The sequence below is a fragment of the Fukomys damarensis genome, unplaced genomic scaffold (assembly GCF_012274545.1).
Source record: "Fukomys damarensis isolate Sample0158 unplaced genomic scaffold, DMR_v1.0_HiC HiC_scaffold_5, whole genome shotgun sequence".
NCBI lineage: Eukaryota > Metazoa > Chordata > Mammalia > Rodentia > Bathyergidae > Fukomys > Fukomys damarensis.
In genome coordinates, this window is record NW_022900917.1 from 13876649 (window position 1) to 13904151 (window position 27503).

At 40.7% G+C, this 27503-nt stretch overlaps 1 protein-coding gene across 1 annotated transcript in view; it reads right to left on the reverse strand.

Annotated features, from left to right (window-relative positions):
- Window positions 1–27503, reverse strand: part of LOC109117891 (protein SMG5-like) — a 124152-nt gene that overhangs the window by 47167 nt on the left and 49482 nt on the right. The window contains 1 exon segment of the mRNA XM_033759937.1: window positions 23676–23789. The gene's annotated coding sequence lies outside the window, so the exon portion shown is untranslated.

A 27503-nucleotide genomic window follows, 5' to 3' on the forward strand; every position in this document is an offset into this window, starting at 1 on the left:
TAAAATGCTCGGATTCACCACAGTTGATCAGCATTCTGTGGAAAAACACAAGCAAAAACTCCTTCCCCAACTGGGGGTGCATAGCCAATTTAAACTCAAGAGGGTGATGTTCTCTAATCGGCCCTTGGGGTCCCTCTACTTGAATGACGACGGGGAATAGTCTAAAGATTTCCTCCCCTTGTGCTGCGGCACATTTAAGAGCCTCTTCTAAAGGAGATGCTATGCCTTGAGACCCATCAGATGTTGTGGGGTCTTTACCATTGGGCTCATTTGGGCCCTGGCGGATATTGCTCAGGCTGCTACTTAGATCACCTGTGCCGGGCAATTGCCGCCAGGCATATCTAGCGCAATTAGCAATCTGGTCAAAGACTGGTGGCTTGTATTGCATCTGGGCCTGAGTAGTAGCAAAGAGCCCTTCTCCTGCAAGCATCTCATAGCTCACTAAAGCTACTCCCGCCTGTTGATTGCAGTGCGCAGTCACTTTGCATTGTTCGGTATAATTAGTCAACCATAGGAGGTAATCTCCTCCTGATAAGACAGCTTTGCTGACTGCCTTCCAGTCCCCAGGTGTAAGCCAGTTCCCAGCCAGACTCTCAAAAATGGCCATGGTGAATGGCGCTGAAGGTCCATACTGACTAACTGCTAGTTTCAACTCCTTTATAATTTTGAATTCAAGGGGTCTATACTCCCTATATAGGCCTTGTGGGCCCTGCAACTCAAAAACAGGGAAGAGTCGCTGGACTTCCTCAGTGCTCTCTTTGTTATCCAAGGCATTCTGTAAGCACCGTTCTAATGGACTTCTTTTCTGACTTAATGATAGAGAGGCGAAGCGCCCTTCTACCAGAGTAGTAGAGAAGTCTCCTGCGTGGCCGTATTCAGGGGGAAATTTCTCTTTACAAAATGGCCCCGAAGGCAGGTTCTCCTCCTATAGAGGAGGGGCAGTAGGCGGAGCTGAAAGAGGAAGTGCAGAGGCGGGCAGCGCAGGATAAAGACAGCAAGAAGAAACTGGAAGAGGAGCTTCCAAAAGACTTGTTGCTGCAGCTGCTGCCATGTTGTCTCTCTCTATATTGCTCTTTTTCCCTTCAGATGCCTGCGAGCATGTACTACGTCTTTCCTTTTCCTCAGAGAGATGTTCCTCAACTTCACTAAGCGCTTCGTCCCTTAAGCAGGGACAGATAACATCCGTCATGCGTACGAAGGATGCAATTTGAATCTTGCTTGCCTTAACTCCTTGCCTCTGTAAAATTTTCTGGATGGCGTGGGTAATAGAGTCCGTAAACGGACCTTGTCCCATTCTTTCTGTTTTCTATAAACACAAGCAAGCGAGAGTAATCAACCTTCCTGGTTGCCTTTACTTACCACTGCGTGGAGCAGGCGCAGCCGCTGCTCCGACGGATTGCCGTCCCTCTTAACCCGAGGCGACCTGGGTCCATTTCACTTTGCCCACGAAAATCACCAAGTCCAGGTCCCTGTTTGGGCGCCACCTGTCGTGAGCCGGATTGCCTTGGGCAACTCGGTCTGCGACTACAGGGGCCTGAACTGGCAACACGTGAGCAAAGAGGCACACACTTGATACACAAGGAGGTTACTTTAGCTCCTCATCTCTGGATCTCTACCCCACTCTCTCTCTCTGCGCCCGGAAGGGGTGGCAACATATATACCATAATGCAACCAATCAGCATACAGAGAACGGATTATTACCTTATAAGGATACATCAAACACCCACGGGAACATATCATGTGATCTACAGGAAAACTAAACCTAATACAAAATGGCTTCATAGGCTATATCATAAAATGGTGGAGGGGCGGATCTATGGTTCTCCACACAATCCACGACCAAGAAATCCAAAATGGAGTGACGTTTGGCTTCCAAATATCGACTGTGAGTTTCCTTGAAGCTAACCTTCAGCCCAGCAGCAGACTGAAGATACCTGCTTCCCAAGAAGGCAAAGGAGCCAGAGTCACTCATCTACCAAGGGACAGGTGTCTCGTTCAGTGTCGCGAGCCACGACGTCAGGATCCTGCCAGCAGATCCTAAACCTGAAGGAACGAGGACAGAGAGACGGGAGGCACCTTTCTTCTCATGTTCCTTGCTTGCTTGCTTTATTTCAGAACCTCTTCCTTTTATACTCTCCAGCTGCATGGGAGTGAGGGCTGCACGGGAGCGAGAGTACCGCCCACACATTCCAGAGGGAAACAGTAACCACCATTATGGGTTACATCTGCTACCAGCTGAACTCGCCCGTGGCTATGGGCGAGAGCACGTCTGTGCCAGCGAGGTGACTCAAAGTTCAATCATGGCTAGGCCTGTGTCAAGGCTCACCATAATGGCTCGCCATAGTTCAGTGCATGATGGAAATGATGGGACCTTTTGGAGATCAGACTGTGAAATTACAACTGGGAGAAATAAAGTATCCACATCAATTCATTAATACATCATAAGACTTTGTGGAAGGCTTCGCCATAGCCAAAGAGCTCCGCGGACCTCGTCACATTCAGGTCTCCCAGGCTCACGGGACACAGCAAGGAATGTCATCATTTTATAGATGAGGTAAATTCTCCTTAGTGGAGTTCAGTGTCACATCCAAGCTCAAACCGTTCTCAGGGCCAGGATGCACCAGATATAGAGAAAGAGAAAGCAAGCTTTTGGGAGAAAAAAATCTTTTCAAAGCTGTGGGAGGTGAGGTGCAGAAGTGTGATGAGCCAGGCTGAGTTGTGATAAATTGTTCCTGGATTACAGCAGTTGCCTGCTTTCTTGGGAATCTCTGAACCAAGTAAATTAGCAGGTGATACAAAAATGAAATAACACAGACAACATGAAAATAGAAAAAGTCAGGAATCTGGATAATCTACTTGAATAATTCAGAATTTAGGGAAATGACACCAAAATAATTAAAGTGACTCTAAAGCTATTGCTCTCCTTTAGGAAACCCAAATCTTGGCCCAGGAGCCACAGTTAAGGTGCAAAAAAGTCAATTCCAAGTGGTAGCCATTCCCATGAAATACTGAGAAAACAGGACTTTCACTCCTCAAACATTAAATCCGTCCAGAGAGAGGAGTTCCAACCCAATAGAGGCGGAGCAATGAAACCAAACACTCGTTTAACTACTCGTACTTACTCACTGCGTGGTAATAGATTTAATCTCTTGCCTCATCATGTAACCCTACAATTATGTTATTTTGCACATGCTGGTTGCAGAAGGAATAAAAGCTATCTCTGTTTTACCTCTCCTGCCTGGGCCCTGGGAGACATGCTGAAGCCCTGGCACAGTGAGCCTTTGAAGAACTCTGCAGGGTAGGAGGTAACTTCCCCCGAGGTATGGGATTCCTGGAGATTGGAGATTTGTAAAGCAATGGCTAGTGGAGAGCCATGTACAAAGCCACAACTGAAATACGACCTTCAGACTCACCTCAGTCACACAACAGCCTCCACAACAGGGCTAGGTTCGGATCTCAGTGTGCCAGGTGTGGTCTGCAAATACTACACCATCAGTGAAAACCATTTATGGTGGCTGATAGTGAGTAATGTAAAATATCATCCTTAAAATGCACTTTTTAAAAAACACAGAGGTGAATCTTTAGGGACACTGTTTAAAATTTTACTTTTGAAGGAATGCAATGAAAGTGTTTTCCCAAAAGGAATGCAACCACTGATCTGCAGTATTTAGTGCTCTGTTACAATTAATATGAAATGCTTGCTCCCTTGCTCTCTATGTAAATTGAACAGCAGTGGAATAAAACAATTGGAAAGTAAACTTCCTCACTTTATTATTCATGAGCTGTTTATTATTCATGAGCTGATATGCATAAACAAGTTTGTTCTGAGACCATAGACAGTAAGTGAACATGAACTTAATTCTGCAGAGTATGCAACAGAATTAAATAATCTACCCCACAAATAAGCAAAATCCATCTTCTAGATGCCCATTTTCTTTTAGTTACAGCCAAAACTTTTGACTGCAACCATCTGAACCCTTAAATGAGAGCCAAGTAGACTGACACATGCTTTTTGTGTATTGATTTTAGATAAAAAGCTGCCCCCACCTCCTGGGGTGGCTTATGTACCCAGCATGAAGGGTTTTGGATTCAAGCAGGATTTGGGATTGCAAACCATTTGTCCCCCTTGCCAGTGGTATGATTTGAAAAAGTTACTTGTTAATTATTCCTGGGCCTCAATTTCTTCATTTACAAAGAGAATAAGAGTGAAGAGGGCCCTGGATGATTGAGAGAACGCAAAGAAACAATTGTGTGACACCCGTGGCTCAGAACCACCTCACAGGCCCTCCGGAGCACACAACCACACGCGTCTCCTGCACACTGGACTCTGAGCTTGGCCAAACCCATTGCCCCTCTGCAGGGCACCTGGGGATGACAGCAGATAGCTCAGGTGCCTCTGTGTGCATGGCCTGGCTCCATCTCCTCTTCCCCAGATCATCACTTACATCCTATTTTCCTTGAAGGTCTGGAGGTGGGAGGGTATCAGCACCTAGAAGACTCGCCTTCCCCTGTCTCTATGCACCCTTTAGGACTTTGCAGATAAGAGCCAAAAAGGAATGAACAAGTGGGCCCTGGGGCAGGAAAAGGGAGGGAATCTTGAAGCTTTAATTAAAACGGAAGCCACCAAAACAAGTAGAATATGGTGCTCTCTGTCTCAAATTATTCCTTCAGAGCACAGAGTTTTTGTCACTCCAAGGTTTCCAGCAACTCTGAGGCACTCTACCTGTTTGTGTATCTGATGTTAGTTGTGTTTTTCATTTGTTTTTGCCCTTCCTCTGCCATTAAACTGTAAGTTTTCTTAAAGCCAGTATACACCATTTCCTCCAAAAATAGACTTATGGCCTACTATAATTGATTGCCTTCTACTATGTCTGCCAATTAAATTCCCTGTCCTCTATTAGAATAACTGTAACCTTCCAGGTTATTGGGGAAGCTGCCCAAGTATCTTCCTATCTTCCCAAATCCACTTCCCATAGTGTACATGACCCATACTCACTCCTAAGTCAGCTCCACTGTACCTCAGGTCACTGTTTTCCCTGAAGCTGGAGCCACATTCCACCCCTTTAAGAGGGAAAGAGATTCCTCAGGTCAGTCCCTTTCCTGGCCCATTCTTTCCTTCCTCTCTTCCTCCCTACAATCCCTCCCTCCCTCCCTCCCTGCCTCCTTTTGTTTCTTCTCCCAAGCATCAGTAATCCAAAGCAATTCAATGGGCAGAGCAATTCTGAAAGTTTAGGAGAAACACAAACCAACTGCAAATTTAAAACGGGCATCAGAATTATCAACATTTACCTGCCACTCCCATTTTCTACCAGGAATTCTCCAGTGGCCCAGTTCTACTCTAGGCCCTCTTGTACCTTCCATCTCAGGGTTATTTACCTCTCATCATTACTCTGATGCTTGCTACATACCTTCAGAATATTAGAACTTAGCGCTCCTATCCTATCCTCATCCCCCTCTCCTAAATAAAGTGCAAGATCTGACATTTTAGATCCACAAGATATTACTGGGCCTGCTCAGCAAAGTGCCATCTACTGATTTGCACTATTAACCATTTAAATAGCTATGATGATTAAACTTGATTGTCAACTTCACTGGCTTCAGAGACGGACACCTAAGAGACTAGTAAAGCACATTTCTGGGTGTGTCCAAATGGGTCATGGAAGCACAGCCTCGGGACTACATCTGATCCTTGACCCTTCTGTGTGGTGATCTCCCGTCTCTGCTTCCCAGATGCCATGAAGTAGCAACTTCTCTCTTCCGTGCCCTTCTGCCATGATGTCAGCCAGTCATGGACTTAAACTTCTATAAGCATGAGCCAAAAATAAAATTCTCTCCTTTAAGTAGTAAAAATCACTTTGTTCAGTAGTGGGAAAGCTGATTCCCACAAACATCCGAGAGATGTGAAATTTCAGAATTTTCCTTAAATTACTCCAGGTTCAATTTTAGGTAGGACTCTCATTCTCCTTTCCTTTGACTTTATGTCCTTCCCTTCCCTCTCAACCGGCTCACAAACATCCCACTTCCCAGGGTGCACTCGGTGATCATTAAGAATTACACGTTAGCCACTGTTGCATCTGCTCCAGGACATCTCTTCATCCCCACCCTTCATCTTCTGTGTGCTCTCTCTCTCTCTCTCCTGCTCTCTCCAGCTTTGGCCTCTGTTATCTGCTTTCAGCTCTGTCGCGGGCCGTGTTCCCTTCTGCCTCAGTCATTGCACATGCTAGTCCCTCCTCCTCAGATACCTTCCCATTCCCGCTCCATCTGACCTTCACCAGTTTAATCTATACTCAACCCCCAACTCTTAACTCTGTGCTACATTCCCAAAAGCTTTGTCCTGCCTTCCCTATGCAGATGGGTCCCACAAGGAAAGTCCCTCATACACCTGTCTTTTCTGGTAGTAACGATCACCTTGCCTTGTGGTAATAATAATCATTTTCTCCCTAAGAATGTGAACACTGGGAGAGAAGGGACCACATCTGCCTCAGTCGTCAAGATAACTCAGCCTTCGAACTAAGAAGATACTCCGTACTGTTATTTGATTTTAAATGAAAAACGATCTCTTGACACCGCTCCCTCTCTGCTGTTGGGAAAGAGGGCATAGGTCTTGTCACTTCTCCTCTGCTACTATGACTTAATACAAAGCAAATGAAGTACTCCTCGGCTGCAGTTGTGACTTCGTTTTGATGATACCTGGGATCATAGCCAATTTACATGTAAGTCCTGAAAGACTGGGAGAACATTCTCCAGTTTCCAGCACAGGACAGAAAAGTATCTGAAGGGAAGAAGAAGGAGATGAAGCTGCTGCAATTGGCCTAGGGAAACAGGAAGACTTCGAATCACAGAACCAGGCTACTGGGCTCTCATTCAGGATCGGCCACTTATATTTGTAGGATCATAACAAGCTGTTTAGCCTCTCCAGTCCTCAGATTCCTCAGCTACACATGAAATTAAAAATGAAACAGATTCACAGGATGGTTGGAAGAACTAAAAGAGTGAATCTATGTGAAGCTCTAAGGACAAGTAATGATTATTAGGTAACATTATTTGGGCCACTGCTACGCACCACCCCCAGGCTGGGCATGTTGTGTGCATTCATTCAGATGCATTAAGTAAATGGCTTGATCAGAACTGGATGTTCAAAATCTTTTTAAGTCCTGCCATTTCCAGTGAATTTTTCATTTTCACATGGTAGTAGAGTTTAAACCCAAGCAGCAGTGAGCTACCCCGATCTATGTATTTTTTAAGATATAGCATTTATTTAAAAATTATTGTACAGGACTGGGCATTTAGCTCAGCGGTTCCGGGCCTGCCTTGCAAGCACAAGGACCCAAGTTCGATCCCCGCTGCCAGAAAATAAAAAAATAAATAAATAAAAATAAAAATTATTGTACAGAAACATTTTAAAACTGTACATTAGAATGGAAACAATCTGCTGGAAGACAAATAGGCAAAATTCTTGAAGCTATAGGTGTGGGCAAAGGCTTCCCAAAATAATATCAAGAATCAACAAATTGGATCACAGCAAATTAAAAAGTTTCTGTACAGCAAAGGAAACCACTAAAAGAATGAAGAGACAACCTACAAAATGGGAAAATAAAACTTTGTCAGCTACTCCTCAGACAAAGGACTGATATCTAGAATGTATAAAGAACTCAAAAGTATTAGACCCCCAAAATTAAAGACCCAATTAAAAAATGGGGATCTGGAATGAGCAGACCAGTGGTGGTGAGCCAATGACACGCATGTTGTTTATTTTTCTTTTAAGACAAAAGGTGTTAAAGTATGGATTATTTTTTCTAAGCTAAAACCTCAGTATTCAGGTTTAATTACAGTGTTGACATTTTGTGACACTTTTGAGTTGCAGTTTGGGCACTCAGTCTCTCAGTTTTGCCATCACTAGAATAGACACTTCTCAGATGAAGCAATATAAACAGCCAGTAAATACATGAAAACATGTTCAACATCACTGGCCATTCAAGAAACGCAAGGTAAAACAACAATGAGATTCCATCTCACTCCAGAAAGAATGTCCATTATCAAAAGATCAACCCATAACAAGTGCTGGTGAGACAGTAAGGAGAAATGAATGCTTCCCCACTGTTAGTGGGACTGTAAACTGATACAGCCACTATGAAAATCAGTATAGAGATTCCTCAAAACACTAAAGGAGAAATTCCATTTGAGCTAGCTATTCCCCTTCTAATTGATTTCCCAAAACAGTTAAAGACATCATACCACTGTGAGGCATGCATGCCCATGTTTATAGCAATGCAACTCATAAGAGCTATATGTCTGGAAATAGCCTACACATCTATCAGCAGATGAATGGATGAACGAAATGTGCCATTTACACACAATGGAGTACTACTCTGCCATAAAGGATAAACTTGAAGCATTTGTAGGAAAATGGATGCACCTTGAGACCACAATGGTAAGTGAACTGATACACAAGCTTCAATATCACATGGTTTTGCTTACATGAAAAAATCTCTAATTATTATAGATATATTTTAATATATTATCTATAATAATTTGATGTATATTATTACATACTATATATCATAATATATTATATAGTGAATATATTGTATTTATACATAGGTAATATGTATAATGTTATATTTTTATATATAATATATATTACAAAATAAAAGATAGATAATAGGAAAAGAGAGAGAAAGAGAAAAGGTATTGGAATCCAGCAGCATGGACAATATAAAGTGTGCCTTGACTTAGTACAATTGTCTTACATGTTTGATGTGTTCTTTGTCCTACTAGCCTGGTGTTTGATCTGTATATATGATGATTGACAAAGACAGAGAGAGAAAAGGTATTGGAATCCAGCAGCATGGACAATATAAAGTGTGCCTTGACTTAGTACAATTGTCTTACATGTTTGATGTGTTCTTTGTCCTACTAGCCTGGTGTTTGATCTGTATATATGATGATTGACTTTATAAAATCTTATAAGATAAATAAGTCAGGTGCTGGAAAAATACAAGTGGTATGGTAGGAAAAAAAGGGAGAAAAAAAGAATTGAAATGTGTTGTGTACCTGTACCAACCCCTTATGGCGAATGTAATCATATACACTGCAAACATGTACTAATTAGGGTAAAAAGTTACAAAAAGAGCTGTTATATGAGCAAATTTATTAATCTTTCCCTTTGACATCCTGTACTTCATCTTAGATTCCACTTGCTCAAAATAATATAGTACAATGTTAACCATATTTTGCAGGTGATGTTTTTGTTGTTTTGTTTTCAAAAATACAATTATAAAAGAGTAAGAATTCAATGTAGAAATGTTTGACTATGCAGACAATTCTAGATAAACTATTTATTTTTCAGACAGGGTCTCACTAAGTTGCTTAGGGTGGCCTTGAACTTGCAATCCTCCTGCCTCAGCCTTCTAAGTAACTGTGATTACAGGTATGTACCACCATGCCTGGTTCAAGTGATTTTAAGCAAACTGATTTAGTTCTGATACAATAGTTCTGAGTATTTTATTGTCATTCTCCAATTTGCAGATGAGAAAATTGATACTCTGAGGCATTAAGTGACTTTTCCGATGCCATACAATGGATTTAGCCCCAAACCCAGAGATTCTGATGCAAGTCAGTTCTCTTGATTCAGATTACATTGTGTATCTATCTTATGACCTAACAGTTAGGCTTCCTTGTGTTTGACTATTTCTCAAAGCACTGCTTGTGCATTTTCTCAATGGATGCTTTCCAACAGCTCTTTCAGAAGAAGCCTGGTGGGATGGTGATTTAGTTCAGTGGTGTCACCGCCTGCCTCACAAGTACAAGGACCTGAGTTCAATCCCTGGTACAAAAAAAAAAAAAGAAGAAGCCTGATGGAAAAGCTGAAGGACAGGTGAACAAGATCACCTACAACTCTGAGCATTTACTGGATTTTTATTTGGGAAAACTCTCAATTGCTCTGATCCTAACACCTCATTGTAAAGTATCAAGCAAGACAATCGCATCGTTTCCTCAGGATCTAAAAACCTCACTTCCCTCAGTATTTCACCACATTTCCCTTCCTTTAAATCACCATGTAAGGACCATCTCCTTCATCAAACTGCTTCCTAGGTAGTATGGCCAATTTCCTAATCCACTTCAACAAAAATGTTCTCACTCCTATATGGGATCTGTTGTTCCGAGCCTTTTTGTGTTACTGTGGATTGAATCCGGGACCTTCACACTAAAGTACATCCTATCACTAGCTCTGTGTGTGTGTGTGTGTGTGTGTGTGCGTGCGTGCATGCACACATGTGGTGTGTGTGGAACAAGGTCACACTAAGCCTCTTAAATTGCCCAAGCTGAGTTCAAACTTGCAATCCTCCTGCCTCAGTCTCCCAGGTCCTGGGAAACACGTGCCACCATGTCTGGCCCCAAGTTCAGTTGTTAATTGATGTCATGGACACTAAGGCCCAAATCATGTCTGTGAATCCATTCAAGTAATACTGAGGTTCAATACAGTCTATTTGAAAAAAAGTATTCACTGAAAACATTATAATAGCCCCACAATGTCTAAAAATCTAATAGCACTTACATATCATAGCAGCTAAATTTTCTTCCATACATAGATGCAATTACAATTTATCAATTTACAGTAAAATGAAATAAAAGTCCTTAGGAGAGAAAAAAAAGACTGCCCAGAAATTTAAACATGTACCACAAGAGGGCAGGGTTGATTCAGCTCTGGACTTCACTGTGCATGTGTGCCTGTGTGTTAAAAGCAATATATACAAGTGCCCATGGGAACAAAAATTACCGATTTTTTTAAATGTCATAATTTCTTTTATAAAAATTCCCATACTTTGATTCTTATTCAACTTATTGAAATACTTGTAAAATATGAGCCCTGAAACAAAAATCTAGCTGAACATGGCGGTGGATGCCTAGAGTCCCAGCACTTGACGGGTTAAGGCAGGAGAACTAGGCTCAGTTGGAAAACAACATGGCTTGGTGAGTTCAAGATCGCATGAATATATACCAAGATGCTGTCTCCAAAGAAAGAAAGAAAGAAAGAAAGAAAGCAATATGTATCCACAACAGTCCTTGGAACACTTTCTAGATAATCTTTTAAAACTTGAAATGATCTCAAAATTTGTAGATTGAAACAAAATATTGTTTAATAAAAGAAATAAATTGATGCCATGACAAGGTAGATGACTGAATCGTAAGCATCTGAATATGTTAAACACAAAACAAAGAGTATTACATTAAGGTATCCCAGAGTGATAACAGAAAGAAGTGTAGAAAAATGAAAACATTACTTTTTCATTTTGGTGGTTGTTTTATTGTTGCTGTTGTTGTCATTTTGTTGTTGTTGTTGCCATTGAGACACGACTTTCTGGGTTCCAAGTCAAGCTCAAATTCACTATGTAGCCCAGATTGGTGGTGAACCTCCTGCCATAGCCTCACAGAGTGCTAAAATTACAGCCATATGCAAACATACCCAGTTTGAACACTACTTTTTAAAACAGGTAGAGTTTTAGGTAGTTCATTATTTATAATATCACTGCACAGTGTTGCATCTATCATGTATTTTAATCTCTTTACCTTTAACCTGATTTCTGGTAAATATTTCACATGTTTAGGACTGATTTCAATACACTGAGACTGTATATAGAAAATTATAAACCTATATTATCATAGTCTACAGAAGGTCAGTGCTGGAAAAAAAAACACAAAACAATGTCACAGTCCTTCATTCGTGAATTTTTTCAGGCAGCCTTTACCTAGAACCTACACTACGGCAGTCACGAGACCAAGAACTGAGGTTCATATACAAATAAGATACAGGTGCTGTTTCCAAGAAACTCGCAGCCCATGAGGGTACTGGACTGTGCCATGTGCTCCGTCCTCTGAGAGAAGAATGTCTACAGGTGTAAGTTTCCCATCCTTATAATGACAACTGAGATAAGTCGACTTGTAAAGAGAACTTTTCCAAGTTTCAGTCTATGGCTGATCTGTCCCATTGTCGTGGGCCTGTCACATCAGGGCCACGTGACAGAGCAAAACCCACTCACTTGATACCTGGAAAATGAAAATAAAAGGAAGAAGGGTCTGGGTCTCACAGATCTGGCCTAGCGATCGCCCACTAGGATGCACCCCTTAAAGCTTTCGCAGCCTCCTACTTCCTGCTGTCCCAAGGAATAGCCCTTCCACACACAAGAGCTCTCCCCATCCATCCCAGACCCAGCCAGGGACCTTCTAACTCGCAAAGTAAGAACAGACTTCCCAAGAAGATGGGGGAATAGAAACTCCCGCTTTAATGACTTGAAGAATTTCCGTATTGAGTGCGGGTGTTTTGTTTTGTTTTTCCGGTACCGGGGATTGAACTTGGGACCTTTGCTGCTGGCAAAGCAGGCAGGCAGCACCACAGAGCTAAATCCCCAGCCCCTCTCCATATTGTTTTCCAAAATGGCTGCACTAAGCACCTTTCCACCAGGATCATGCAACGTTCTTGCCTCCCCAGCCAGCACTTGTGATCTTCTGTCCTTCTGATAGCAGCCACTCTAACAGGTATCAGGTGGTACCGCACTGTGGTATTAGTTTGCATTTCACTGACGACTGATGATGTAGAGGATCTCTTCTGTTGACCATTTGTATGGCTTCTTTTGAGACATGACCATCTGATCAGGTCTTTTCCCCATTTTTAATTAGGTCATTTGCTTTCTTGCTATTGAGTATTTTAAGTTCCTCATGCGTTCATTATCAACCCCTTATGAGATGTATGGTTTGCAAATGAGAATGTAGAAAAGAACATTTCAGCAGGGGAATTAACTGAGCAAAAAATACACTGAAACAACAAATATCTCTGTGTTTTTATAAATATTTCAGTATAACTACTGTGTAAGTGGAAGGGGTGGGGAAAGAAGGGAGCTGCAGGTATGAAACTGGGAAAAAAAGGAATTAATGATGAGATCAGAAGGGACTGATGGACCCTGTGAAGGTATTCGTGTGATGTTTCTACTTTTGTGCTTTATTTGAGATTAATTCATGTATGCACACAACTCAAACCACTCAGGAGGATGTGGATAAAAAGGAAACCCTTCTCCCATGGCCTGGTACTCATGCTGCTGTAAGATTTAAGTCTCACTTTTACTCCTGGAGCGTGAACAGCCAAGAGGATTTCACGATGCTGGGCTCAGAAGCTCAGCGAGGCTCCAGGAGCTTGTTGGACAGTGAGAGTCACCCAGGAAGGAACACACCAGGCAAGTTGGCAAATAGACCTTTATTAGTCTGGCCAGATGGCACTCCCCAAGCCAAGCAGCTCAGAGAGGCGGCTAGCTCAGAAACAGAGGCCATTTTATATAGGGCTAATGGGGGGGTTACACTTAAAACTTACAGGAAGAGGACAAAGGCAAAGAATCAGTTGATCTGAGCTAGTGGTCATCAAGCATATACTTGACCGTCACGTACTAATGATCAGCAGATCAATTATCCATTATTCCATTTACAACTTAGATTATAATGTTCAGAACATTCAACTACAGGCAAGTAAGGAGTGGCGTGATTTATGTTGGGTCTCTGTGTTCACTACAGTTTCCATTTAGTTTCCCAGCTACTTCAAAGCAGTTACCTAACAATTCACAATTAATCATTAGTTATCCTATAAGGGATGGGGGGGAGCGACAGTCTCTAGGTCATTTGCTGGTCAACATGGAGTCGCTCTGGTTCAGTCAGGCTCTTACACTGCAAAAGCCAAAGGACCTGTTCGTGCCATTTCTGTTTTTACCCTTGCAACATCTCATAATCCTAAATAATGTGTCCCTATCCTGTTTTCCCATGAATCAAGTTTTTGTAGGCATTGCTACCAGCTCACTGCAAAAGATGTGAAAGCCAGCATTTTTGTATTTGTTCCATCTACTCCCCGCTCCTTGCCTCCATGAATCACATTGTTTTCTTAGTTTCCTGCTTAGGCTCGTGTTTTTATACTGTGCTTAAATTTCTCTTTCTTGACCCATTGGCTTTAAACCATATTTCTAAACTTCCTCCTGTATAGGATGGATTTAAGTTTCGTGACAGAAGAGATTGTTTTCATTATCTTTTTCTTTAAAGGAATCTGGAAATGACTACCTTGCAAAACTAGGTGAGCTATGTGTGCGGGTAACTGTGATAGATTCTCCCATAATTTTTCTCCCATCTCTCAGCCCTTCTCCATTATTCTATTCTTTTACATCATCCTAAATATGTTACTTGGTTTTCTCTCTGAAAGAGTTTTTTTAAGATCTTTCACCTACCTGTGCTTTCTGGATGTCCTGAAGACATTTTAAAATGATGGTCTTTGGTTTGTTGTGCTCTTGTTCAGTTGTCTACTAGAATTTGAATATTTAAACTTTATTTTTCATCAGCACAGGGAAGTTGGGGATTTTTATTGTTTTTGCTTTGAGTTGATTTGGTTTGGGCCTCTTTATTTGCCTATATGTTTTTCTTGGATTATTTCTATCTTTTCTCTTCTGACATTGGCTCTTCTGCATTGACACTTTATGGGTGTTCTTCATATTTTTCCATATCTTTGTCTTTTTGTTCTATATTATGGAAAATTCCTTCACCTTTTATCTTAGTTCTTTTATTTTTATTTTTGAGTTCTTTGCTTATTTCTTCACATCTTAACAATCTGTTTTTTATTTTTTTCAAAGACATTTCAACTCAAAGTTATTTTAAAGCTTTTCTTTCCTACCATAGATGATCTGTTTCCTTAGAGATCGGTTATTTCCTGTGTTGGTCCCATCAGTGCATTGCCATCATACTGTTGATTTTCCTCAGCAGGCTGGTGACTGTGGGCTGTGCTCAGCTGCCTGACATGTGGACACTGCATCCCAGGGCTGCCGTGTGAGGGAGGACGGGACGAACAGTGATGAAAACCCAGGCTGCCGCTGGGCTGCGCAAGTAGAGAGCAGACAGATGGACACCCCCAACACCCCTATCCACCAAATGCCACAAAAAGGTAGAGTCCCCTTTGGGAGTGTTAAGTTCCATTCTCAAAGCTTTCTCTCCCCAGGAAGGGTGGCCAGTTTCTTTGGAGAGAATCTAACTGGTACTGGCAGTATCACCAGTGTCACCATTACTTAGGCAACAGTGGAGAAAGAGGGCGGTGAAGATGCACGCGGCTTCAGTCAGTTCCCAGAGACCTGATTCCGACCCTCTGCTCCACTGCTGAGTATGATAGATTCATCTTGTTTTAAATAAAAATGGGTCCTGCTTCTCTTCCAGTTCTGACTTATAAACTCTGAGCACTTACATACCAGACATTGTGTGCTCCTCCCTTCAGATTTACCTAGCTGTATGAATGTATTCACTTTTAGAAATTGGTTAAACTAAGTTGTTATATGTGTACCGCTACTGCACTTTTCTGGGCTTTTGAGCCTATATTGCCCTTTGTACTTTTCTACCATCACTTCTGGATTTTTGAGAGGAAGAAGAGATAAGCCCATGTGTATAGCCTCAACCTGGATCATAAACTAAGCTCAGATTTCACCTGTGAGACGACTGCAGATTATTAATAAAGCTAACTAGATATAGTCTGTGCTTCTGGTTTAGTAGGAAGAAAAAAAATCAGGGTGTGAGGCTAATTACCTGCAAAGATCTGACATCCATGCATTTGTCTGTTCGGTAAATATATGTTGAAACCTACTGAAAGGCTGGAAAGCAGCTTGGCATTTTTGTCTAAGAAATGAAAGACACTCCTTGCTCTGTGGAAGCCCCACTGGAATCAAGTCGTCTAATGGTGACCATGTGTGAGGGTGTCCATAGCCTTCTAGAAGCAGTGACAGTTGAACATGGCCAGCAAAGCAGGGTAAAGCAGCAAAGACTTACCTTCCCACAAAGAACGGGTGGGGAAAGTTGAGGAGGATAAAGTGTGTGCAAAACTTTGGATATTTAACTGTATCTGAGGGCAAATGGGTGCAGGAGAAAAGACTGAGCTCCCTGGAATGCACGACACTAAGAAGTTAAAATAGCCTTGGACTGGGGATTTAGCTCAGGACAGGGGATTTAGCTCCGTGGTGCGGCCGCCTGCTTTGCAAGCACAAGGTCCCGAGTTCGATCCCTGGTACCAGAAAAATAAATAAAATAGCCTTGATGGTGGTTAAATGTCATTGGTGCCTTTTAAGTAGGACTATAATGTGATCAAATTTACACTGTAGAGTGGTTTCCCAAATCACAGTTTGAGAATGAACTGAAGGGGAGGTGAGATGACATGTGATGCTGCTGTGGTAACTCAAGGCTTAGTAACATTCACTACCACCATCATCACACCAACCGGGGAGAGAGAAAACGCATGCACGGCGCCATCTCCTGCGGTGTGAAAAAAGCAGTCATTTAGTAAGCACATCAGTAAGCACTCTTGTCTTGCTCTGTTCTCCTATCAGTTACATAAAGTGTTACTAATCCCGTATTACACAGGAGGAAACTGAGTCTCAGGAAATTAAGTGTCTCTGAGCAAGTTACTTGGGATCCACAAAAGCATTGGACAGAGATGCCAGTGAAATTCAAACAGACGTGCATACTCCACATCAAAACCTTCAGTTCTATGAGTCGGTTGTTCTCCAGAATAGAGGCAACTCAGGGAACCAAAGCTAAACCAGAGCAAGTCTGACAGGAGTAAAGGAAGGGAGATGGCCATGAGGTTCTGGGAGTACTCGATTTCCATTCCCATTAACTCACAGCCTCTACCACGTTATTTAGGATAATTAACTATGAGCCTCAAAGAATATACCATGCTTCCTCTCTGATAGCCAGGATGAGTCCAGAAGAAAGAGCAAAATGTGAAAATGAATCCCTCAGTCTGAGCGCCCACAATAATCCTATACTTCCCTTTTTCTCTCCCATCCTCCAGCACCTTGATAATGTCATCGTTTCAATCTGATTTCCGAGGATAAAGAGCTCCGAGGAACTTGTATTAAGCAATTACCCCAGGGATCAGCAAACACAAGCGTGTGATATTTACTTACAATTCTCAATTCAGTGAATATGTCAAGGTCTTTATAAACAAAACTGACTTTCTCAAGGTTGGCAAATTAGCAGCGTGTCCAGAATAATCATTTCCACAAAGGGAATGACATGTCCTTATTTTCCATTCTGTTCGTTGATGACAAATGCGATTTCAAGCAATTTGCAAAATAAATTCTGAAGATTGTATTGGGATCATGTCTAGGATGTATTTTTCATGAAGTAAAATATCTTTTCTGTGGCATGCATGTTAAAAAAGAAAAGAGCAGGATCTACATTTCAAGATCAATAAAGAAGAACTATCTTTCTCTGAGGCACATTTTGTTTCCAAGTGTTTTTCAAGGCACTAACATGAGAAAACTGCTCATAATTTAAAAATAGGAGAATCACAGGGACACCTCAGGCTGATTTATATGAGGCAAGCAACATACAACCAAATATAAAGTAAGCATCTGTGTACTTCTGTGGCAAAAAAGAAAAAAATCTTCCATTGCTAATGAAAAGAAGAAACTAATTTTAAAATGTTAATCAAATATTACATGGCAATTCCACTCCTACGTTTATATTCAAAATAATTGAAATCATGGATTTGAATAGATATTTATATAAACTTATGCTAGTATTCATATACCAATATAACATATACAGATATTTATACTAATGTTCATGCTAGCTCTATTCATAGTACCCAAAAGATCAAAATAGATGAATGATAAACAAGACCTGCTATATAATAAAACATCACAACATTCAGCATAAAAAGGATATAAAATTCTGATATGAATAACAACATGGATGGACCCTAAGAATATTATGCTAGTGAAATGAGCCAGGCACAGGAAAAATACCATGAGATTCAACTTATATGAGGTACATGAAACAGGTAAATTCGTGGGGTCAGAAGGTAGAATAGAGGTTACCACAGGGTAGAGAGGAGGGAAAAGGAAATGATTGTTGAATGATTTATCTACCAAACTGAGAATTGTTGATTTTCTTTTTCTTTTTTTTTTTTTTTTCCGGGGATCGAACTCTGGTCCTTGTGCTTGTGAGACAGGAGACTTGTTGAATTTGTTGGGGGTACTGAAGAGTTTTGAATACATGCTGAGGTTATGGTTATATGACATTGTGAATGTATTTAACGCCACTTAATTGTGCACTCACAGTGAATATAATAAATATTATGTTACGTATGTTTTATCACAATATTTTTAAACAGAGATTTTTGTGCTCTTACCCTAAACATATTTGGAGTCTCCATAAGGTGGCGGCAGATACACTGGAACTATAAATTTCAATAAAAGTAGGTATTATAAGAACAGCTTTCGAACCTTTTTTAACTGAGAAGGGTTTCATTAATAGACCCTTGAGGAATCTTCTGAAATCTACAGCCTCTTTCTGCAGGAGAAAGAAGTACAAAGAGGGAACGTATAAACATACTGTTGAGGATGATTTGGGGGACAGAAATTATGGCACTCTGACACCGCCCCCACCGCCACTGACGTCTGATCTTGAGAGTGGTCATCAGCAAGACTACAGCCAGCTGTGGAGGGGATCAACCCTTCCGAACAGAGGAGGTAGGCTGGTGCGGGCCTGTGACCTCCAGCATCGGTGCGGGTCTAGAGAACCACTCAGTCACAGCCAAGTGACTCCGACCAGAACCCCACGGAATAATGGGTTCCGTCTCATCTTTATCTGAGCTGCGTGCCTTTCTCAGAGCCTGAGAGCGCAAACTGAATGGTAATAAAGTCGGTGAAAAAGACTGAAGTATAAGACACTGTTACTTCACCCTTTACAATATAAGCCTGTTAATGAGTAATTGCATTCATCTTTGGGACTATTTTTGAAACCTGCCTACACGCAGCTGCTTTTTTTTTTTTTTTTAGGGAAAACTTAATAACATCCCTTCTGAGTGAAAAGAGGTTTTTGTATCCGGTTGTAATTTGAAAAGGAACAACTAAGATTATACATTTTGGAGGAATGTAGGAAATAAACACCCATTTATTACTGGTTACAGAGTTCTATTTTTTTTTCAGAGTTCTATTTTTATACTACTAGTTAATATTTAGTATTCTCTGTGGAATGTTAAGATTGGCAGCATATTTATGCGTTAGTAGAAATTGGTATTTTATAACCATGGGATAAAAGATGCAAAAAAAATGGAAACATTTTAAATCATAATTTTCATTTTTGTAGCTTCCAATGTATTAAATATCCAACTTCTATGTTGATTCATTCTTAGAAAAATCAAAGAATAATATGATTAGAGTGCAGCTTCCTTTTACTTCATCTCTTATAAATATACAAATCAGCATCTGGCAATCAAAAAGAAACAATGGAAAGTAATGTACATTTTATATTTAAATTTTTAGGATAAAGAGTGGATTTTGAGATTTTTACAAATGTAACGTACCACAAAGTCAAAGATACATGCAGTGAAGTCCAACCTGGCAGCTGTACTTGACCATTTCCCAAATCCAAATATAATACTGTGTTTTAGTCTAAGTTTGTGTTCATCCTACCGTATAATCTAACAAATTCAGCCTGACAGACGTAACAGCATCTGCCCCCTGAGGCTCGACATCCCATTTTCATCACCCTGCCGATTTCATTGTGCTTTATCTGTATTTAATGCTTTCCCACGGAATTAAGACAAACGTTCCCGGACGGATCGACTAAGGACCATTTTCCCATCACATTTGGTTTATATAATGAAGTCAGTGTATGGCGCACTAAGACTTGCTCCATTTGCACAAGATGAATACCTTTTGTTGCAAAACACCTATAAATTAGTGTGATTATCTAAGGGTGTGCTACTCACTTTCACAAATTTACATCTTTTTATAAATTATGGCTGTACAATGACCTGTAAATATTCTCCACAAATCTCTTTAAGTTCTCTGTAAAATCATCTGGTAAGTGGCGCAAGGGAGCAGAGCTGCAACGCAGCAAACATATCACTGGTGTTGTGCAACATGATAATAGGAAGGGCACAGTGCGATTTTTACAGTGATGTTGTCATTTTTATGTTTCTTTCATACCTCTTACAAGTGCTGTCACAGTGCCATTTACAGTAGTATTATTTAAATTAAGAAAGGGTATGCATTAATGAAAACTATTAAACAAGACTGCAGGTGGGCTGGCACAGCAAAGAAAGGGATGCTGGTGCAAGAGAAGAATATACACTCTATGATTATGTGAAGAAAGGAATAATCCGCTGTGCTCAAGCCTGGAAAGATGAAATGGAATTCCTGAGAGGACAGGAAGAAGTTCTTCCAGACAAAGAGGGTTCAAACACAGACTCTAACGTAACTGAACACAGCGCTTGTGAGTACGGTTGAGCAAATCAAACAGGAGAACCACAAGGCTAGGGCAGAAGACTATGGGCTGGAGAGATAGCAAGGTGCAGATCACAAAAGGCCTTCTTTGTGGAGTTAAAATCTGTACAGATAGCAGGAAACCACTGAAAGTTATAATCAGGAAGAAGGGAGGGGGCTGATTTACATTGCAAAAAGATAAATCCAGTACAATTTAAGGACAGGAAAGGAGACTGTATGAGAGGCTATGGTAATTGAGGAGACATACAGGAAAAGTTAAGGGGATAGCACTGCATTAGAAAATTTTTCAGTAGAAAGAAGATAATTAGAGAAAAGGAAGGAAAGGGGAAAGGCAGAAGAAAAAGAGGACTGGCAATAAAAAATAACCAAAGTATGTTATATACACATGCAAATATACCAAAATGAAACTATTTTGTATGACTAATATACACTAATAAAATTTTAAATATAGTACATAAAAATTTAAAAGGAAGACAATTCTTAATTACAAAATGTAACACAAAACATTAAAGGGCAAGTAGCAGAGTGAAAGGAGAAACCTGTGTAAGAATTTCACAGCTCTTAATATGTGAAGTGCTCATCCAATTCAGTAGAATATTGAAATCTTATTATTTTTATGAAAACCCTTGAGGATAGTGGGTAATTCACATAATAAAAACAAATGAGTACTAAATATAAGAAGATGTTAAAACTTGCTGCTAATCATGAAAATATGACATTAAAGAAGAATGAAGGTTTTGAGGACCTGACAGTGGTAGAGGACCAGCCTAGTGCATGTGAGAAACCCCTCAGTATCAAGAAGCACAGAGAGAGAGAGAGAGAGAGAGAGAGAGAGAGAGTAGGAAGTACAGCTTTTTGTCATAGGATTATTAAAAATTTATGAGAGTTGGCAAGAGTGCACATAAAAGGGCTTTTATATAATATTAATGGAAGTATAAATTGATACAAAAATGTTTCACTACAAAGAACACGACCAGGTAAATCACCATCCTAGCTTGTCTCCAAACTTGAAATCATCTGTAATGTCTTAAAAATATATTCCTACAATCTATATAAGAATGGAAACAGAAATGTTAATGTGTTCGGTCTTTAACACCCCTCAACAAACAGTGCGGACAGCGTCTATCAAAACCACGCGTTTTCCTATCCATTCGCTTCCTTCTTCCAGAAAACCATGAAGAAATTCATGACCCGAACTTATGCCCTGGACATGATCATGAAATACAGAAGGCGTCTGAACTTTATTTAGGAAACAAAATTTATAGAATTTAGTGGCCTGGAATGTGGGCAGTGACAAGAGGGAGGAATCCATTATGACTTCATTTTGGGAGCTTGAGTGGGGCCATGTTAGAGGATAAAGACAATTAGTTCACCTTGGGGCTTGATGGATTTCAAGAATTAAAGATACATCAGAATTAAAATGTCTAGTACTGCACTGAAAATTAGGTGTGGATCTTGGGGCAGAGATTGACGAGTAATAATATTTGTTTGAAATTATTAGTTGATGAACACCTTGAATTTGATGAAATTATCAAGCAGTATACAACTAGTATGCTAGTATAGTAGAAAGGAGATCCAAGGGAGTACAGTAGGGATACCAGCGCTCAGACGGAGGGCAGAGGAGGGAGTATGACGGAAGTGTTTGACAGACAACTTCAGGACCCTTACCCAGGCTTAGACAAACAGGGTCTGTCCTGTCCTTCCCTCGGCCAGCAGGCCTGGACACTGTCTAATGGGGTTCAGGTGGGGGTTTCAGTCTGCGCTTCCAAGCCCCTGTCACTCCCAAGAATGGAGGTGAGATTGAAGGTCACCTGACACATCTTCTTTGTGTTGGAGATTGCATCTTTGTTTCCAGAAAAAGAGGGAGTGCCATTCATAAGGAAAGGTCTGAGTGGCCATACGGGTTCTTCACCCAGAGACCCTTGCTCCCCCAGATCCACATGCAAAGAAGCTGGCAGGAGAATAGCTACCTCTCTGCTCTCATGCATTGTTGAGGAATCTATGCCCTTTTGCATACATAAAGACAATAATCATATTAGTCCAATTGGATTCGTTCAATGCATATCATTTGTAAACCTCCTGGGAGAATATGGGGAACGCTTTTCTTTGTTTTCAGAAAATCTGATTGAAGCAGATCATACATATGTTTACAAAGGATAAAGAGCCAGATTAATTTAGGAGAAGCTACAGAGAGCATTAGTCACAGACATTATTTGCTAACCAAAGCCATCTGAAAAATCAAAATAAAAAACTGTCGCTGGATAGATGAAATTCATTAAAATATACCCTAACGTACAGAACTTACATAGTAAATCCTAAGGTAAATTTATTTATAAAATCAAAATCTACTCTACTCTGCTTAGATACTAAATCCTTGGGTAAATACAGTTATAAAATCAAACTCCAGTGTGAGAAAAAAAGAATAAACATATTAAAAACTAAGTATAAATTTAGGGAAAGTCAATTGGTATAAGCAACAGAAATAAAATCAGACAGTCTGACTATTCCTTTAGTCCTTTTTCTGCTCATGAAAAGAAAAAAAAATCCCATTTTTTGAATCTGAAATTCAGCATTTGCTGTTAAAATGACACTTAAAAACTAAAAATATTAGAATTAGAACTGTGCTTGTACATAGACCATTTAATTCGTTTTAATAAAGTCTAGTAGAACCGGGGATAGATAATCTCCATTTGCTGAGTCAGTGGAGAGACCCCTAAAATCTTCCGGTACACAGAGATGTTTGTTGTGATGCTCTCTTATTATACTTTTACTGAGTGCATGTGTCACATCTTCATGAAAAATAAAAGTATTTCTTATTTAAGAACATATCAAAACTTCATGCCCAACTGTATATTTTCCTTTTGGAACAAAAATATACAATATTTTTAACCCTTGTAAGCCAATAAAGGTTAAAGCTCAACAAGAGAAGACAATAGATTTTCATCTAAGCTGGTGACATTTAAAATCTCCATGTCCCCTCCACTTTCCAAATAAATGCAGCTCATAGCATGAAAGAAAGGAATCAGAAAGAAATAAAGACTAAAGGGGAAAAAAATTGAGGCAGGATGACAGGCTCATTAAAATGTGCACAAAACCATCTCCAGCTCCCTCGAGAAAGCTGTGACTGTGAAATAATCATGTTGATGACCATGGAAAGAACGGACCTCGATGGGGGTCTTATATTGCACCCAAGAAGTTGGTGATTATATCCTGGAAATGCGACCTGGAGAAAGGCTGGCTTCTTTGTTGCTTAATAGAGTTCACAGAAAATGCTTGTCTCCAAAATGAGATTTCTCCCCTATTCACCGTGCAGCATGGGGGCCTCCACAGGATGGGCAGGGGGCCATTTCTCCAAATGGGGGGGATACGAACCTCCGGGGGTGGGAGATTGTACACGATCGAGCTCAACCGATACAGGGAAAAGCCACGGCCTCCTGCTCCATTGTCAAACAGTCATAAAGGAAGGGCTGGGGAAGCATCTAGAATCTGGAAGAAATAAAGGATAATGGGTCAGACGGATCCATTTGCCTTAGTAATTATCCCATTTCCATCTCCAGGGCTACAAGTACTCCCTTGCTGCCTGAGCAGCCGATCTTACAGAGTGTTAATTCTTAATTAAAATCTTCGTTAGTGTTTCCATTCAAAAAATCGCATGTAGGCTTTAATTTGAAGACACAAACATGGCTTTCCGAGATGTGCTAGGTAGAATATCTTTCGTCTTGGCGCCGCTGGAAAGGCAGTGGGTGAAGCAGTGTCACTTCTGAGCGAAGCCTTTGGAAACTTCTTCAAGTTTGGGATGACAGATAGGGACAGTCTCAAGCTTCGTGATTTCTAGTTTAAGTATAATTGATATTTCTAAACGAAAAAGTAACAGACAGTGATACCTCGGCTCACAAATACTTCTGTTTGTGAACAATTCAGTTGGCAAACAGAGGCGCTGGCAAAATTTTGCCTCCATTAAAGAACTCTGCATCGAGTGATGGACACAACCAACCAAGACGTCCTCCTCAGAGTTATGGAAGGAATTGAGTTCGTGAACCGAGGCACCACTCTCTATGAATATACATATTGTAGGGGAAGTGGCAAGGGTAGGGGAAAGGAAATAAGGGGAAAGAAAAAATATGAGAAAAGGAAAGGCCAGGGATTTAGCTCAGTGGTGCTGCCGCCTGCCAAGTGCAGGAACCCAAGTTCAATCCCTGGTACCAAAAAAAAAAAGAAAGAAAGAAAGAGGAAAAAAATGCAAACAAAGTCTTTGTGAATGGGGGCGGAGGGGCGAAGGGAGGGCAGAAGTATGGAGAAAAATGAGAACCAAGAACTGTCATGTAAAGGAGCAAGATCCCAATGATAAATGTAACAGTACTGTATATTTTTAAAGCACCAATAAACTCAATAAAAAAGAATATGCATATTAATGTAAATCCATGAAAAAGGTTACAAAAACACTCCACTATTAATAATGGCTATTTTTAGAATGGGGTAAGCTAGAGTGGATTTAGAGGCAGAAATGAAGGGAGACTAACACTCTGGTCCTGAATATATTCCTTCGGAATATTTTCAAAAGAGTATATACATGTGCTACCTGTGCAAACTAATAAATGCATCTGAATAGGTGAAAAATGTGATCAGCCTAAACTAAATGATAGAATCATTCCCAGATGAAACGTTTATTGAAAGGAATTCTCAAGTTAGCATTCCAAGGAAGGTTCTGTCTTCAGCTACAGGTTCTTTGAGGTTAAGCCTATTTGACAGAATAATCATTTCCCCCATGATACAGTTTGGTTCTTTAAATGCCCTCTGAGCTGTGTTAAAGTTTTGATCTCCAACCTGGCACTATTGAGAGAGAGTAGAAATCTTTTTTTTTTTTTGCTACTGGAAATTGAATCCAGGGCCTTCACACCAACCTACCTACATCCCTTGTACTCTCCCCTGATACACTTTTTTTTTTTTTTTGGAAGGGCCTCACTGAGTTGCTAAACTGCCCAGGCTGAGCACAAACCTGTAATCCTCCTGCCTCGGCCACCCACTATGTGGGGATTACAAGTGTAGGCCACCATGCCTGGTGAAAATGGTCCAACTCTTCCAGAGGTACAGATTAGTGGGGTCTCAGGTCATTGGGTATAGTCTCGAAGGGGATTCTGGGAGCCCACCCCAGATCTCTCTCCCTGTCTCTGTCTCTGCCTCTACCCCCACCCCTTCTCTCTTTTTCTGCTTGCCTCACAGTCACAACTAGGTAAGCAGCTTCCTAAACCATGAGCTCCTACAATGATGTCCTCCCTGCCAGGAAATGGAATTTCCAAAATTATGAGCTAAAATAACCCTTCCTTTTAAGTTGATTGTCTGACGAGTTTTATTACAGCATCACAAAGCTGAATAACAAGCCCTGCATTCCCACGTTCCTGAGACAAAATTAAAAAGAGGTTTTCAAATGGTCTTTAACTCATCTCTGCATATGATATGACAACTTATTGAGCATAGTGGAACATGCCTATGACCCATCATCACCTTTGGACGTGGAGGCAGGAGGACGGTAAATTGCCCAGCCTGGGCAACTTAGTTGCTTACCAAGACTCTGTCTCAAAATAAAAATAAAAAGAGCCAGGATTATAAATCAGTGCAGAGGCTCTGGATTCAATCGTATTCATACGCATATGCGCGCGCGCACACACACACACACACACACACACACACACACACTACACACACATCACCATACCAACGTGTAAAACTGGCCCAACCTTGACCTGCTGATTGAGTTATCACCTAAATGGGTATGATCTCTGACGTGAATATATACCTTTCTGTATTAGTGGGGTAAGAGAAAAATAAATAACTTGTAAATGATATATTTCTTACATTAAAGCTTCCACAATCTTCCACTAACATAATGCACTGAATAGTTCAGGACATGTGGGAATTCAGAACAGCTCATTTCCTGTCATGAGATTGAAGGTTGCCTAGCAAATCTCATACACTTGGAAACATGAGCTAAGAAACAAAGTGAAAATATTCTTGATTGTGGATTTTCAGTCTGACAATTATGCTCTGGATTTGCATGCCCCGGTGTCAATATCTTCTGAAGTCCTACCCCTGAGGTCAGTGACATGCTGCTTGCCAAACGTGTCAAGAAATGTTAATAACTAAAGTCAGGCACCAGCGTCCATATCGTCCTCTCCCCAGTTTGAAGGAACAGATTTATGCCATGCAGAATGCTGCTTCTAGAACAGAGGGACAAATTGGCCCAAATGTCTAAAATCCTTTTAGCTGAATCCATTATACTAATACCTGACAATTATGAACTAAGTCTGATTTAAAATGCTTGGATGCTCTCCCTTAAAGGGAATAATTACTAAAAAGAAGGAATTTTATAAACCTGTTTCCCAGCATGTTGGTTGACAAGACACCCACTGGTTATAATGCAAACCATCAGGCAGAGCTTTTTATATTTAATGTTAAACAAATTACCCTTTATAAATGGCAGTTTGAGGACTGTTACTGTCAATCTCGCTTTCACTAGCTACATTTCCATTTCACAGAACATCTTAACTTTAGTGGAGGGAGGTATGGGCCCCTAAAAATGCAGAGTGATAATAATTCCAGAAGAAGAAAGGAAAATAATAAGACCCTCTCTGCTAAAACAGTGACGAGAAAGTATCCTTTATGCCAAATGCCCTCAAAGGATGACTCCTAAAACCCTGAGATGGCATTTCGCCCTGTACCTAGGACAAGAATATGGTGAGCAGTAAAGCTACAAGGATTTCACTTCCAGGGGAAGAGCTGATCTGCACTGTATGTGACATGCCTTACCTTGCAAATATACACACAGTGCTTAAAGCTATGAGGCACTGAGAGATCACATAATCTGACCTGTGGTAGAAATTTCCATCCAGACAGAAATTCAAACTCTAAGTAATTACTCTTAATAAGAGTCACTTACAGTCTTCAGAAACAATCTTTTGGATTGTTGGGCGCTCCCCCATCCCTTTTATTAAGAGGCACCATCCCTTTTATTAAGAGTGGGGGAGGCACCACTGACCTAAATTCCTGGCTCCAGATCTTAATCACAAGCCACAGTCTTTACCCTTTCAATAGCACCCTATTTCCCCTCCACAAAAACACACTTGAACTGGTTTTGAACCATAAGTCTCTTTCACCAAAGCAAAAACTCCATTGGCCTCTATTTTTTTTTTTTTTTTTTTTTTT